This window comes from Heterodontus francisci, chromosome 7 (genome assembly GCF_036365525.1).
Source record: "Heterodontus francisci isolate sHetFra1 chromosome 7, sHetFra1.hap1, whole genome shotgun sequence".
Lineage (NCBI taxonomy): Eukaryota > Metazoa > Chordata > Chondrichthyes > Heterodontiformes > Heterodontidae > Heterodontus > Heterodontus francisci.
This window is the reverse complement of record NC_090377.1, coordinates 54,006,490-54,020,157: the sequence shown is the minus strand read 5'-3', so window position 1 is coordinate 54,020,157 and position 13,668 is coordinate 54,006,490. Positions and strand designations below refer to the sequence as shown.

General features: G+C 40.8%; 1 protein-coding gene across 3 annotated transcripts in view; it reads left to right on the top strand.

The window, feature by feature from the left end:
* Window positions 1-8,018: 8,018 nt before the first annotated feature.
* Window positions 8,019-13,668, top strand: part of galnt3 (UDP-N-acetyl-alpha-D-galactosamine:polypeptide N-acetylgalactosaminyltransferase 3 (GalNAc-T3)) — a 95,459-nt gene continuing 89,809 nt past the window's right edge. For 2 of the 3 annotated variants that reach the window (XM_068034531.1, XM_068034529.1), the window contains exon 1: window positions 8,093-8,142. The gene's annotated coding sequence lies outside the window, so the exon portion shown is untranslated. The other variant, XM_068034530.1, reaches the window with a different exon arrangement.

Here is a 13,668-nt window from a genome sequence, read left to right as displayed (position 1 = left end):
TGCGATTAGGCAAGATTTAGGATGCGTAGGATGGGGAAGGAAACTGCAGGGGATGGGAACTATCGAAATGTGGAGCTTATTCAAGGAGCAGCTACTGCGTGTCCTTGATAAGTATGTACCTGTGAGGCAGGGAGGAAGTTGTCGAGCGAGGGAGCCGTGGTTTGCTAAAGAAGTTGAAGCGCTTGTCAAGAGGAAGAAGAAGGCTTATGTTAGGATGAGACGTGAAGGCTCAGTTAGGGCGCTTGAGAGTTACAAGCTAGCCAGGAAGGATCTAAAGGGAGAGCTAAGAAGAGCAAGGAGAGGGCACGAGAAGTCATTGGCGGATAGGATCAGGGAAAACCCTAAGGCTTTCTATAGGTATATCAGGAATAAAAGAATGACTAGAGTTAGATTAGGGCCAATCAAGGATAGTAGTGGGAAGTTGTGTGTGGAATCAGAGGAGATAGGGGAAGCGTTAAATGAATATTTTGCGTCGGTATTTACAGTAGAGAAAGAAAATGTTGTCGAGGAGAATACTGAGATTCAGACTACTAGGCTTGATGGGATTGAGGTTCACAAGGAGGAGGTGTTATCAATTTTGGAAAGTGTGAAAATAGATAAGTCCCCTGGGCCAGATGGGATTGATCCTAGGATTCTCTGGGAAGCCAGGGAGGAGATTGCAGAGCCTTTGTCCTTGATCTTTATGTCGTCATTGTCGACAGGAATAGTGCCGGAAGACTGGAGGATAGCAAATGTTGTCCCCTTGTTCAAGAAGGGGAGTAGAGACAGCCCTGGTAATTATAGACCTGTGAGCCTTACTTCGGTTGTGGGTAAAATGTTGGAAAAGGTTATAAGAGACAGGATTTATAATCATCTTGAAAAGAATAAGTTCATTAGCGATAGTCAGCACGGTTTTGTGACGGGTAGGTCGTGCCTCACAAACCTAATTGAGTTTTTCGAGAAGGTGACCAAACAGGTGGATGAGGGTAAAGCAGTGGATGTGGTGTATATGGATTTCAGTAAGGCGTTTGATAAGGTTCCCCACGGTAGGCTATTGCAGAAAATACGGAAGTATGGGGTTGAAGGTGATTTAGAGCTTTGGATCAGAAATTGGCTAGCTGAAAGAAGACAGAGGGTGGTGGTTGATGGCAAATGTTCATCCTGGAGTTTAGTTACTAGTGGTGTACCGCAAGGATCTGTTTTGGGGCCACTGCTGTTTGTCATTTTTATAAATGACCTGGAAGAGGGTGTAGAAGGGTGGGTTAATAAATTTGCGGATGACACGAAGGTCGGTGGAGTTGTGGATAGTGCCGAAGGATGTTGTAGGGTACAGAGGGACATAGGTAGGCTGCAGAGCTGGGCTGAGAGATGGCAAATGGAGTTTAATGCGGAAAAGTGTGAGGTGATTCACTTTGGAAGGAGTAACAGGAATGCAGAGTACTGGGCTAATGGGAAGATTCTTGGTAGTGTAGATGAACAGAGAGATCTTGGTGTCCAGGTACATAAATCCCTGAAGGTTGCTACCCAGGTTAATAGGGCTGTTAAGAAGGCATATGGTGTGTTAGCTTTTATTAGTAGGGGGATCGAGTTTCGGAGCCACGAGGTCATGCTGCAGCTGTACAAAACTCTGGTGAGACCGCACCTGGAGTATTGCGTGCAGTTCTGGTCACCGCATTATAGGAAGGATGTGGAAGCTTTGGAAAAGGTGCAGAGGAGATTTACTAGGATGTTGCCTGGTATGGAGGGAAGGTCTTACGAGGAAAGGCTGAGGGACTTGAGGTTGTTTTCGTTGGAGAGAAGGAGGAGGAGAGGTGACTTAATAGAGACATATAAGATAATCAGAGGGTTAGATAGGGTGGATAGTGAGAGTCTTTTTCCTTGGATGGTGATGGCAAACACGAGGGGACATCGCTTTAAATTGAGGGGTGATAGATATAGGACAGATGTTAGAGGTAGTTTCTTTACTCAGAGAGTAGTAGGGGCGTGGAACGCCCTGCCTGCAACAGTAGTAGACTCGCCAACTTTAAGGGCATTTAAGTGGTCATTGGATAGACATATGGATGAAAATGGAATAGTTTAGGTCAGATGGTTTCACGGGTCGGCGCAATGGAGAATAAGTCTTACGAGGAAAGGCTGAACATTCTAGGCCTCTTCTCATTAGAACGGAGAAGGATGAGGGGTGACATGATAGAGGTTTATAAGATGATCAGGGGAATAGATAGGGTAGACAGTCAGAAACTTTTTCCCCGGGTGGAGCAAAGCGTTACAAGGGGTCATAAATTTAAGGTGAAGGGTGGGAGATATAAGGGGGATGTCAGGGGAAGGTTCTTTACCCAGAGAGTGGTCGAGGCATGGAATGCCTTGCCCGGGGAAGTTGTTGAGTCGGAAACTTTAGGGACTTTCAAAAGGCTTTTGGATAGGTATATGGATAAAGGAGAATGATGGGGTATAGATTACATTGTCCTTGACAGAGGACAAAGGATCGGCACAACATTGTGGGCCGAAGGGCCTGTTCTGTGCTCTATGTTCTATGTTCTATGTAACATCGAGGGCCGAAGGGCCTGTACTGCGCTGTAATGTTCTATGTTCTGTTCAAGCAGCTCACGGAAGATAAATCTACATTTGACATGGCGGTAAGTGCTCTCAAAAAATACTTCAGGCAAAACAAAAGTATGATGATAGAGTAATACACATTCTGCCAGAGATCCTAGGGAGATGGGGAGCCCATTAAACAATGCATGACAGCATTGCAGCAATTGGCACTTACATGTAAATTCAGCACACTAACCAATGAACGAACTTGTGACCAATTAATTGAAAAGATTTCAATTTCACGAATTAGGGAACGTCTCTTCATGGAGGATGATGATTTAACCTTGGAAAAAGTCATAACCTTGGCAGTCCAGATCGAATCTGCCATGTTAGACTCAAAGAGGTTACACACACATGCACCATTAGACTCAAGGTTGCAGACACAGCTTGCCTGACCAACTTCAGTGCAAGGGTTAAGGACAAGAAGACCTCAGCAACCTCATCAAAATGTGCCCTATCATGGTCAGTTGCATTCAAAACTGTGCCCAAATTGTGGAAATGCTCATCGAGTCACAGCCCCATGTCCAGCTCATGGGAAAAAGTGTAACTCCTGTTCAAAATGGAACCATTTCAAAAAGATGTGCAGGTCGTTGAAGAAAAAAACTTAATCGGTTCAACATGTGGGTGAGTCTCTTCCTGAGAGTGAGGTACAACATGTATTTACCATCACAAAAACTAAAGCTCCAGATCACTTTAAGGAGTGCTCAGTCGAGAGCGCAGGCATTTCAGTGTCACTTCTTATCGATGGTGCGAAAATATCTATTTTGAGTGACAAACTCTACCATTGGTATTTTTCGCAATTCTCTCTCACTCCTACAACAGATACTTTTCAAGTTTATGATGGCACAATCATTCCAGTTTTGGGGACTATCAGAGTTCCAATACGCTACTAAAAAGTCACCCTAGACAGGTTCACTTTCTATGTAGCTAAAGGCCGAAACCTTATGGGGGTAAACCTTTTCAATAGGCTTGGATTCAAACTTGCTGACCCCACTGGAGCACACATTGATGGGACTGATAATGCAGATTATACATGCCAGTATCCTTCCTTATTTACTGGATTTGGGAGATCAAAGGGTACTGTTATACTTTTCGCGTCGACGCATCAACTCAACCTGTTTCACAAAATTTGAGATGGTTGCCGTTTGCAATCCATGCTGGTGTCACAGGAGCTGAAACGACTAGAAGCAGATGGTATCATTGAGCAAATCGACTCATCACTGTGGATATCAAATCTAGCCATCGCACGATGAAAAATGGCGAACTTAGAATATGCATTGACCTAAATGCAGTCAACAAAGTTATCATACCAGACAGGTATTTTGCTTTTATCATGCCAGACAGGTATCCATTTCCTACAATTCAAGAACTGTCAGCATCATTTCATGACTCCACAGTCTTCACAAAGCTCGATATGCGACTGAGTTATCTTCAGATATCTCTAGAAGAACAAAGCCGATATCTTACAGCTTTTGTTACCCATGAAGGTTTGTTTCAGTACCGCAGAAAGCCCTATGGACTAAGTTCAGCACCTAGCGCATTCCAGAAAATCCTTTCTTCAGTCTTATCAGATGTTGAGGGAATGCTTAACCTACTTGATGATGTCATTGTCCATGGAAGGGACAAAGCTGAACATGATTAATGATTATCAGCAGTGCTCACTCAACTTGCAAAACACAATTTGACGCTAAACAAGGATAGATGCACATTTGCTGCACCCGAGATTGACTTTCTAGGTTAGAGTGACAGCAGCTGGAATAAAACTTACACACTCTCTGACCGGAAAGACACCAGCCAAGCTTATGATAGGTCGTAACTTTTGCATGCCACTGACCATTCTTAAGACATTATTACCAGTTAATGAGAATGTCAAAGCGAATGCAGATGAAATCACAAAGCAACAAGATAAAACAAAAGTATACTTTGACAAACGTACAGGTGCAAGGGAACCACAATTTAAAGTTGGAGATTGGGTTTGGATCAAACAGCCAAATCATGACCACAAACTTGCTACATCAGTATCAGGTCCAAAGCAGATTAAACATTTGCTAGGTACCAATGCTTATCTGTTGGATGACAACACCAAGTGGAATGCGAGATGTTTGATAGGGAGCAGACCAGGATATTTTGAGGATAGTGGCTATGAGGATACATTTCCTCTTCCTATGAGTGATATTCATCCTCTGCCTCATCAATCTGATCAAACAGATCCACAACCTCAAATTTATAAATCTAATTGCAGACCTAAGAGACCTTCCTATCTCAAAGACTATTTCTATACTTAGAGAAAACAGACAAGTTGAACACCAAGAAATAACTTGATGTATATATGTTTGTTGTTTAGAATACTTTAATTCAAAATTAATGTCTTTACTCAAAAGGGGGAAAAATATAGTGTTTGATTGATCTGGGTTTGATTGTATTGGTCTGTCGACTTATCTGTGTTCACTGTGCTTGATTGCTTCAGCCTATGGGTGGAGCTTAAGAGTTTTGAAACTAAAACTAAAAGACATGAGCTAGACTGTTCTGAAGAAGACATTGTACCGAGATCTTGTAATAGCTGAGATACTTTAAAGTGCTGTAAATAAACCAGTTGGTGATTTAATACAAATGTGATATCTGCATTGCCCTGAGATTAATCTGATATATATAATATCCAGCAACGCGGCATAACCATAAGTCTCCATTCTCTAAACTAACCTAAATTAGTATTGCATGAACTTTAGTCAAGGTAAATGAACATTGTAAAAGGTTAGTGTGGATTTTTGAACCCTAATTTTGTGATCCCAGAAAAATGTGTGGTGGGAATGATTGGCAGCTTAAAGCTAGCCAATAGTTTACTACTTTGACTATGCAATTTTGTAGGGCCAGTTCTTTTTAATTTCAATAATTAGCATAAACTGCTAGCACAACTTTAGTCTTGACAGCAACCATAATGTTGCTATTATATTTTTAGGATTTTCTAATCCTTTTATCCTGGATTATTAACTCCCATGATTTAGCCCCAGCTCCCGATAACTTCAAAATGTTGATTGCTGCCTTGAGCTTTAGGTAAACATTTAGTAAAGTGCCCAGAAAAAGGAACAGTAACCCTGTTTGATAATTGCCCTTGGCTACTAGACATTCTAATGCTGCCATAAGATCTCACTTCAATTTTCAAAAATGGTACAGCACACATCAAGCCTCGTTTTTAAAATATCAAGCAAATATATTAAACAATAAATGTTCAATCCAGTAGGTTAAACTCGTGCAGTTTAGTTATGCTTATAGTAGACTTCCTTTCACCTAATTCCTTGAGGGAATAAAATAAGACAAAGATTGCAACTCTAAGAAATGAGCTAACTCCTTATAAATAATTTTAAATAATAGGGGTGTTTCTTCTTAAATTTCTTATTATAGTAAGAGTCTAATTAATCTACACTGACTCTTTGATTTGAACGTAACTCAATTTTCTATCCCAGGAAAGAATTACAGGGACTTACTGATTGACATCTTACGCTTGAACATTCATAGATTTGTAATCAGTCAACAGTATTTAGTCTGTTACCAATGGTACTTGCAATAATCTATTGATGTAAGTTCGGTACAGGAGTTTGAACTGTAGTCATTTCTGAACTGTCTGGGTACCCTGATTAGAGTTGAAGGGACAATCAGACTTCGACAAAAATACCTTAATTTAACCAAAAAGATATCTGGACAACCTATCTGGCAATTCAAATATAAAGGAACGTGGCACTTAAAATGATCTATCCACCTTTACTGAAACTCTCATCCATGCATTTTTCACCACTGACTTGATTTGTCCTTATGTTCTCTAGACTGGTTTCCTGAGCTTTTCCATACATATATTCTAACTTGTCCAAAATTCCACTTCTTCTTTCTTTCTTCTTTTGGGCCTCCTTATCTCGAGAGACAATGGATACGCGCCTGGAGGAGGTCAGTGATTATGGAGTGACCTCTCCATGGCGCATGCCTGGGCAAATTTATGGAGGTTGAGAGTTGCCCAGTCGTCAAAACCCCCCTCTCGGCCTTTCTGGTGGGGTCCAATTCCACTACCTGCATTCTATCTCATACTAAGTTCTACTAGCCTATAACCCTGCCTTCTCCACTTGGTTTCCATCTCTTATCTGCAAAATCCTTTTCATTATTTACAAATCCCTCCATGGTATCACATCCCAGGTCTATGTCTCAAATCAAGCTATCCAGTCTTATCGCTCTGGTCTACCCTTCCAATCAGTGACAAGGCCATCATCCATCATGCCCTTTGACTAGAATTCTCTTCCTAAACCTTTGCTGCTTGCAACTTATCTCCCCACCTTCAAAAGTCTCCTGTAAACATATTTTCCTTGACCAAATCTTTCATTACTTCCCTTAATTCTTGATTGGTAACCTTTTCTTGTCCTTTCACACCCCCTCCCAACATTGTGAAGTATCCTGGGATGTTTCTGCTGTGTTAATGACATATTACAAATGCAAGTTCTATTGTTCTCATTGCCATATAGGGATTATCATTTTCTGGTTACATTATTCAATGCAAGAACACTAGCTGCATTTAAATGGTCAGTGTAATGTGAAAAGAAAACTGTAGTAATAGTCACTTCTTTGGTAAAATGGTTTATGCTAACATCTTCATGTTCTGTTGTAAGAATATGCAATTTATAGATACATTTCTCACAAAGTACTAGAGAACAAAGTACCTTGCAGATGTATATTCATGTTCTTGCACTACATACATTTTAAAAATATTTCTGCTAGAAATTTCCTCTGGGTTCCTCTTGATAAACTATTGTAACTTCAGCAGAAAGTTAGTGCAGACCCTATTACAGGCATAAGCCAGATTTCTGCCAATCTTGTGGGAGAACCCCCAAGGAAATTTCCAGCATTTATTTTTACTTTTGAAGTGCATTTAATTAATTTGGTTGCTTTTAAATACAATAGCATTCTTCAACTGGTAATTCTTTACCAGCTTACCTGTTAATTATTAACCAATGCTTAAAATGAATGGTGTAACATTATCAATTTTAGATTCACAACTTATTGTTCTAAACACTTGTACTCAACACAGAAATCTGGACACAATCTGTTCATTGTCTTTAGACTAAATTAACAGCATCTCCCTGGAGAATGACTGCAGTATATCTTAAAGATAAGATCAGTTGGCAGCTAGGCAAATGTGAGAATGGTTTTAACTTGTTTCTATAAAATTGTGGTTTTTGTGCTTGGAATATACCCAAACCAGATTTTTATTTTCTTTGTCACATAATTTAATTCAAAATTTATTCTTGCATAAATGCACAACAGCAACATTTATTTGCAATTCACTTAGCTGTTTCAGTATAATCTTGTCACTAAGAGGCCAAAGAGGTATGCAGTGGTCACTGCAACTGTTGATTTAACTCTGCATGGGGGCTGGGCGGGGTGTCGACAGAAATAAGCTGTGGTTTTTCACCCCACTGACCACAATATTCCAGTCTTTTACTCTCAACTTCTTGCTTTCTTTGTTGATGCAGGTTGGTATATCTCAACAATGTGCAAAAATTTCAGCTATCATTCAATCACTGATGAAGTTTGGTAAGTCAAGACTAACAATCGTTGCTTTTCATAGCGGTCTGTAAAATACTGGCAAACTGAATGGGAGCTAACTCAAAGATATCAGATGTAAAAAGCCCATAGTGTTTTAATTATCCAGCTTGAAGAATAATGTGGTGTTAAGCTGTGCTGTACAGAAGCATAAGCCAATACTGCAGCTCAGTTTGAAAATAATAAAGAATAGTTTCTTTCTTAGAATTTTATATGGTTGTCAGTATATTAAAAGACATATTGCAGGGCTGTGTTTGACATAAAACTGACATATATATGATTGAGTTTTTTTAACCAGATTGCTTTCCATGTACAAAGAGGCACAGCGGACATTAGCTTAAAGCAAAGGCCAAGCAGTTCTAGTTCACACCATATTCTTAACAGGGCTGAATAAGTGTAGAAAAATAGTATGGAAAGTCAGCAATATGTAATAAGGGTTTTTTAATACCTTGATTATATTAAGACCTGACAAAATTAGTTATTTTCAGTGTGTTCCCTTTTCAGTAATAGGAAATTCCATTTAGCAATTAGTAATACAATCATCAATAAATTAAAACAAATATTCTAAGTTCTTTGTGATCATTTTAAATCATAAGACCCATTTAAAGTTAAGAAACTTAAGGATCATTTCTGCTGTGATGCCATAGTGAGGTCTGATTGTGGTCAGAATGACATCTTTGTAAGAATTCTAAGGACAAATTAGTGGAGAAATGAGTCTGCATAATGATTTGCAATTATAATTAGAAACTCTTGGTACATGCTTTAAGATCATTTTGCATATGTTTTATGGCTGTCATAAAGCATTTTCTCCTGCAGGCATTAGTAATTCTGTTTTTTGTCACACCACAGCAGGAGATAGCTTATGAAATAGGCTTACATAGAAAAATGCCATTACATCAGTTCTGTTGCTGCATAAAAGTCTTTTATTGTAGAATGTGGTAGCTTATATTAAATCAATTCCTATGAGTTTGAAAATGCATTACATAAGGTTGTCATATCGTTACATGAACAGGTGAAGCAATTACCTGCAAATTGCATCACAAGTAATTTCTAGCCCTTAATTTCTTTTGCTTTTAATGCTGTTTTGTTCAAGATTTTATAAATGTTTCTGTGAAAACTACATTTAAAGAGATAATACTTATGCAGTTTCTCACTAAATTGTTCTGAGACCACACACTTAAAACAGGACCTTTGATTTTGTAATAAATACAGTAAATATGCCCATTGATGGCACTTACAAGTTAATTGCTAAATTGAAACAGATAGGTAAATCATATTCTGGCCAATTTTTACCCTTTAAATGTTTTAGGCTAAAGTAGAAATGTAAAAGACAACATACGCTGAACTTTATTGCAAGACACATCAGTCGTCTGTTAGTCTAAAGATTACAATTTTTAGCTCATGAGAGACTGCATTATAGTGCCGTCTAATTAAGCACAGAATTGTCATGTCACTAGTTCAAGATCATTTGCAGTTGACACTGGATTTACTTCAAAAATGAACAAGCTTGGAAATATCTTTATAGTGAATATTTCACAAAAGCTGTGGAATGTATAGGAATGGAGTAAAGTGGGATTTGTATCCATGTGAATGGATGATCCCACCTGTGCGGAGTTTGCAAATTCTCCCTGTGACCGCGTGTGTTTCTGCCGGGTGCTCCGGTTTCCTCCCACAGCCAAAGACTTGCAGGTTGATAGGTAAATTGGCCATTGTAAATTGCCCCTAGTGTAGATGGGTGGTGGGAGAATGGTGGGGATGTGGTAGGGAATATGGGATTAATGTAGGATTAGTATAAATGGGTGGTTGTTGGTCGGCACAGACTCGGTGGGCCGAAGGGCCTGTTGCAGTGCTGTATCTCTAAATAAAAAAATAAAAATAAATAAATTTCCTGAAAGCAGGCTCTTTAAAACATTCATATCAAGCTCTCAGCCTATATTGGGAGCTTGCCAAGCATAAGTGGCCACATCTCTTGGGGGAGATAGTAGTGTCGTGGTAATGTCACTAAACTAAAGCCCTGAGGACATGGGTTTAAATCCCACCACAGCACCTAGTGCAATTTAAATTCAATTAATTAATAAGTTCAATTAATTAAAATAAATCTGGAATTGAAAGCTAGTCTCAGTAATAGTGCTATGAAACTACCATTGATTGTCATAAAAATCCATCTGGTTCACGAATGTACTTTAGGGAAGGAAATCTGCTGTATTTACCTGGTCTGGCCTACATGTGACTCCAGACCCAGAGCTATGTAGTTGACTCTTAACTGCCTCTGAAATGGCCTTACAAGCCACTCAGTTGTCAAGGGCAATTAGGGATGGGCAACAAATGCTGGCCTTGCCAGTGATGCCCACATAAGATTGTCATATCGTCTGGGAGGGGAGTGGACCTGCGGGAAGAACACAAAGCGGGGAGCAGTTAAATACAGCCTGATGATCACGGCCTAGAGCACTTACCGTCTCAGAGAGGAGCAGACCTGCGGAAAGAACAGGGAGCAGTTAACTACAGCCCGAGGATCGCGGCCTAGAGCACCTACCTTCTGGGACAGCAGCGGAGAGGAGTCCAGGCATGCCGGAGTTGAAAACAAACTGACCAGTGACATCACAGGAAAGCTGCAAAGTGATTGGTTGGTGAGTAACTGCTGTTAGGGTGTATCAGTAAATAGCTGGGTTAGTAACTAAAGTAAAGAGAAAGGTAAGGTCTACAGTTTTTTGATATAGTAAATAGTGTTTTTTAGGAAATCAAGGTCCCTATGTAAATAATCTCTAATTTTTGAGTAATTTAAGGGAGTAAATTAAAGGTAAATCATGGCAGGGCAGTTTGGCAGCAAGGAGTGCTCCTCCTGTGCAAAGTGAGAAGTCAGGGACATTTCCAGTGTCCAGGGCGAACACATGTGCAGGAAGTGTCTCCAGCTGCAGCTACTCGAAATCTGCGTTTTGGATCTGGAGCAGTGGTTTGGGATACTCTGGAGCATCAGCGAGGCTGCAATCATCATGGCTAGCACGTACAGGCAGGTGGTCACACTGCAGGTAAAGATTGCTCAGGCAGAAAGGGAATGGGTAACGGCCAGGCAGAGTAGAAGAACTAGGCAGTATTGCAGGAGTCCCCAGGGTTCATCTCCCTCTCTAACAGATTTTATGCTTTGAATACTGTTGGGAAAGATAGCTTCTCAGGGGAATGAAGCAAGAGCCAAGTCTGTGGCACCACAGGTGGCTCAGCAGCACAGGAGGGAAGGAAAAAGAGTGGGAGAGCTATAGTGAGAGGTGATTCTTTTGTAAGGAGTACAGATAGGCGTTTCTGTGGCTGCAAACATGACTTCAGGATGGTGTGTTGCCTCCCTAGTGCTCGAGTCAAGGATGTCACGGAGCAGTTGCAGGACATTTTGAAGGGGGAGGATGAATAGTCAGAGGTCATGGTTCACATTGGTACCAACGACATAGCTAGAAAGAGGGATGAGGTCCTGCAACAAGAATTTAGGGAGCTAGATAGAAGATTAAAAAGCAGGACCTCAAAGGTTGTAATCTCTAGATTACTCCCAGTTCCACATGCTAGTGAGTATAGGAATAGGAGGATAGAGCAGATGAATGCGTGGCTGAAGAGATGGTGCAGGAGGGAGGGCTTTAGTTTCCTGGATCACTGGGTGTGTTTCTGGCAAAGGTGGGACCTGTACAAGTCAGGCAGGTTTCAAATGAACCAGAACGGGACCAACATCCTTGGAGGGAGATTTGTTAGTGCTTTTGTGGGGGGTGGTTAAACTAATTTGGCAGGGGGATGGGATACAGAGTGGAGGTACAGTAGGGAGTGATGCACAGCCAAATATAGAAGAAAAACTAAGTTATTCTGGAAGGCACAAGCGAATAATGCAAGGCTGGATTGCATCTATTTTAATGCAAAGAGTCTTACAAGTAAGGCAGATGAATTGAGGGCATTGATTAACACATGGGAGTATGATATTATTGCTATCACAGAGACATGGTTGAGGGAAGGGCAGCACTGGCAGATCAATATTCCAGGGTATGGAATCTTCAGGTGTGATGAGGCAGTTGGGGGTGGGGGGGGGGGGGGGGGTGGTGTAAAAGAGGAGGTGGCATTGCACTATTGATCCAGGAGTCAATTACTGCAGTAAGGAGGGATGATATCTTAGAAGGTTCCACAAATGAGGTGATATGGGTAGAACTTAGTAACAAAAAGGGGGAAATAAACAGTCAGGAAGAGATAGAGGAGCAGACATGTAGGCAAATCTCAGAGAGGTGTAAAGGTAATAATAGTAGGGGATTTCAACTTCCCCAATATTAACTGAGATAGTCTTAGTGCAAAAGGCTTAAAGGGGCCGGAATTCTTTAAGTGCATGCAGGAGATCTTTTTGAGTCAGCACTTAGAAAGTCCTACAAGAGAAGGGGCAATACTGGATCTAGTCTTAGGGAATGAAGCTGGACAAGCAGTAGAAGTGTCAGTGGGGGAGCATTTCGGGGATAGTGACCATAACTCTGTAAGATTTAAGGTAGTTCTGGAAAAGGACAAAGATGGACTGGAAATAAAAGTACTGAATTGGGGGAAAGCCGATTTCAAAAGGATAAAACAGGATCTAGCCAAAGTGGACTGGGAGCAGCTACGTGTAGCAAAGTCTACATCAGACCAGTGGGAATCATTTAAAAAGGAAATAGTGAGAGTTCAGGGTCAACATGTTCCTGTAAAAATGAAGGTAGCACCAACAAGTCCATGGAACCGTGGATGTCAAGGGACATAGAGGATTGGATAAGGAAAAAAAAGGAGGCTTATGGCAGATTTAGAGGGCTGAAAACAGTGGAAGCCTTTGACGAGTGTATAAAGTGTAGGGGGGTACTTAAAAAAGTAATTAGGAGATCAAAGAGGGGACATTAAAAAACACTAGTGGGCAAGATAAAGGAAAATTCCAAGGCGTTTTATAAGTATATGATGGGTTAAAGGATAACCAAGGAAAGAATAGGGCCCATTAGGGACCAAAGTGGCAATCTGTGGGTGAAGCTGGAGGATGTAAATGGGGTTTTAAATGATTACTTTTCATCTGTATTCACTATGGAGAAGGATAATGTAGGTGTAGAGATCAGGGAGGGGGATTGTGATATACCTGAACAAATTATCATTGAAAGGGAAGAGGTATTAGCGGTTTTAGCAGGCTTAAAAGTGGATAAATCCCCAAGCCCAGATGAGATGTATCCCAGGCTGCTATGTAAGGCAAGGGAGGAGATTGCAGAGGCTCTGACACTAATTTGCAAATCCTCTCTGGCCGCAGGAGAGGTGCCAGAGGACTGGAGGACAGCGAATGTGGTACCATTATTCAAGAAGGGTAGTTGGGATAAACCAGGTAATTACAACCAGTGAGTCTAACAACGGTGGTAGAGAAACTAATGGAAAAATTTCTGAGGGACAGGATTAATCTCCACTTGGAGAGGCAGGGATTAATCAAGAATAGTCAGCATGGCTTTGTCAGGCGGAGATCGTGCTTAACAAACTTGATTGAATTTTTCGAGGAGGTGGCTA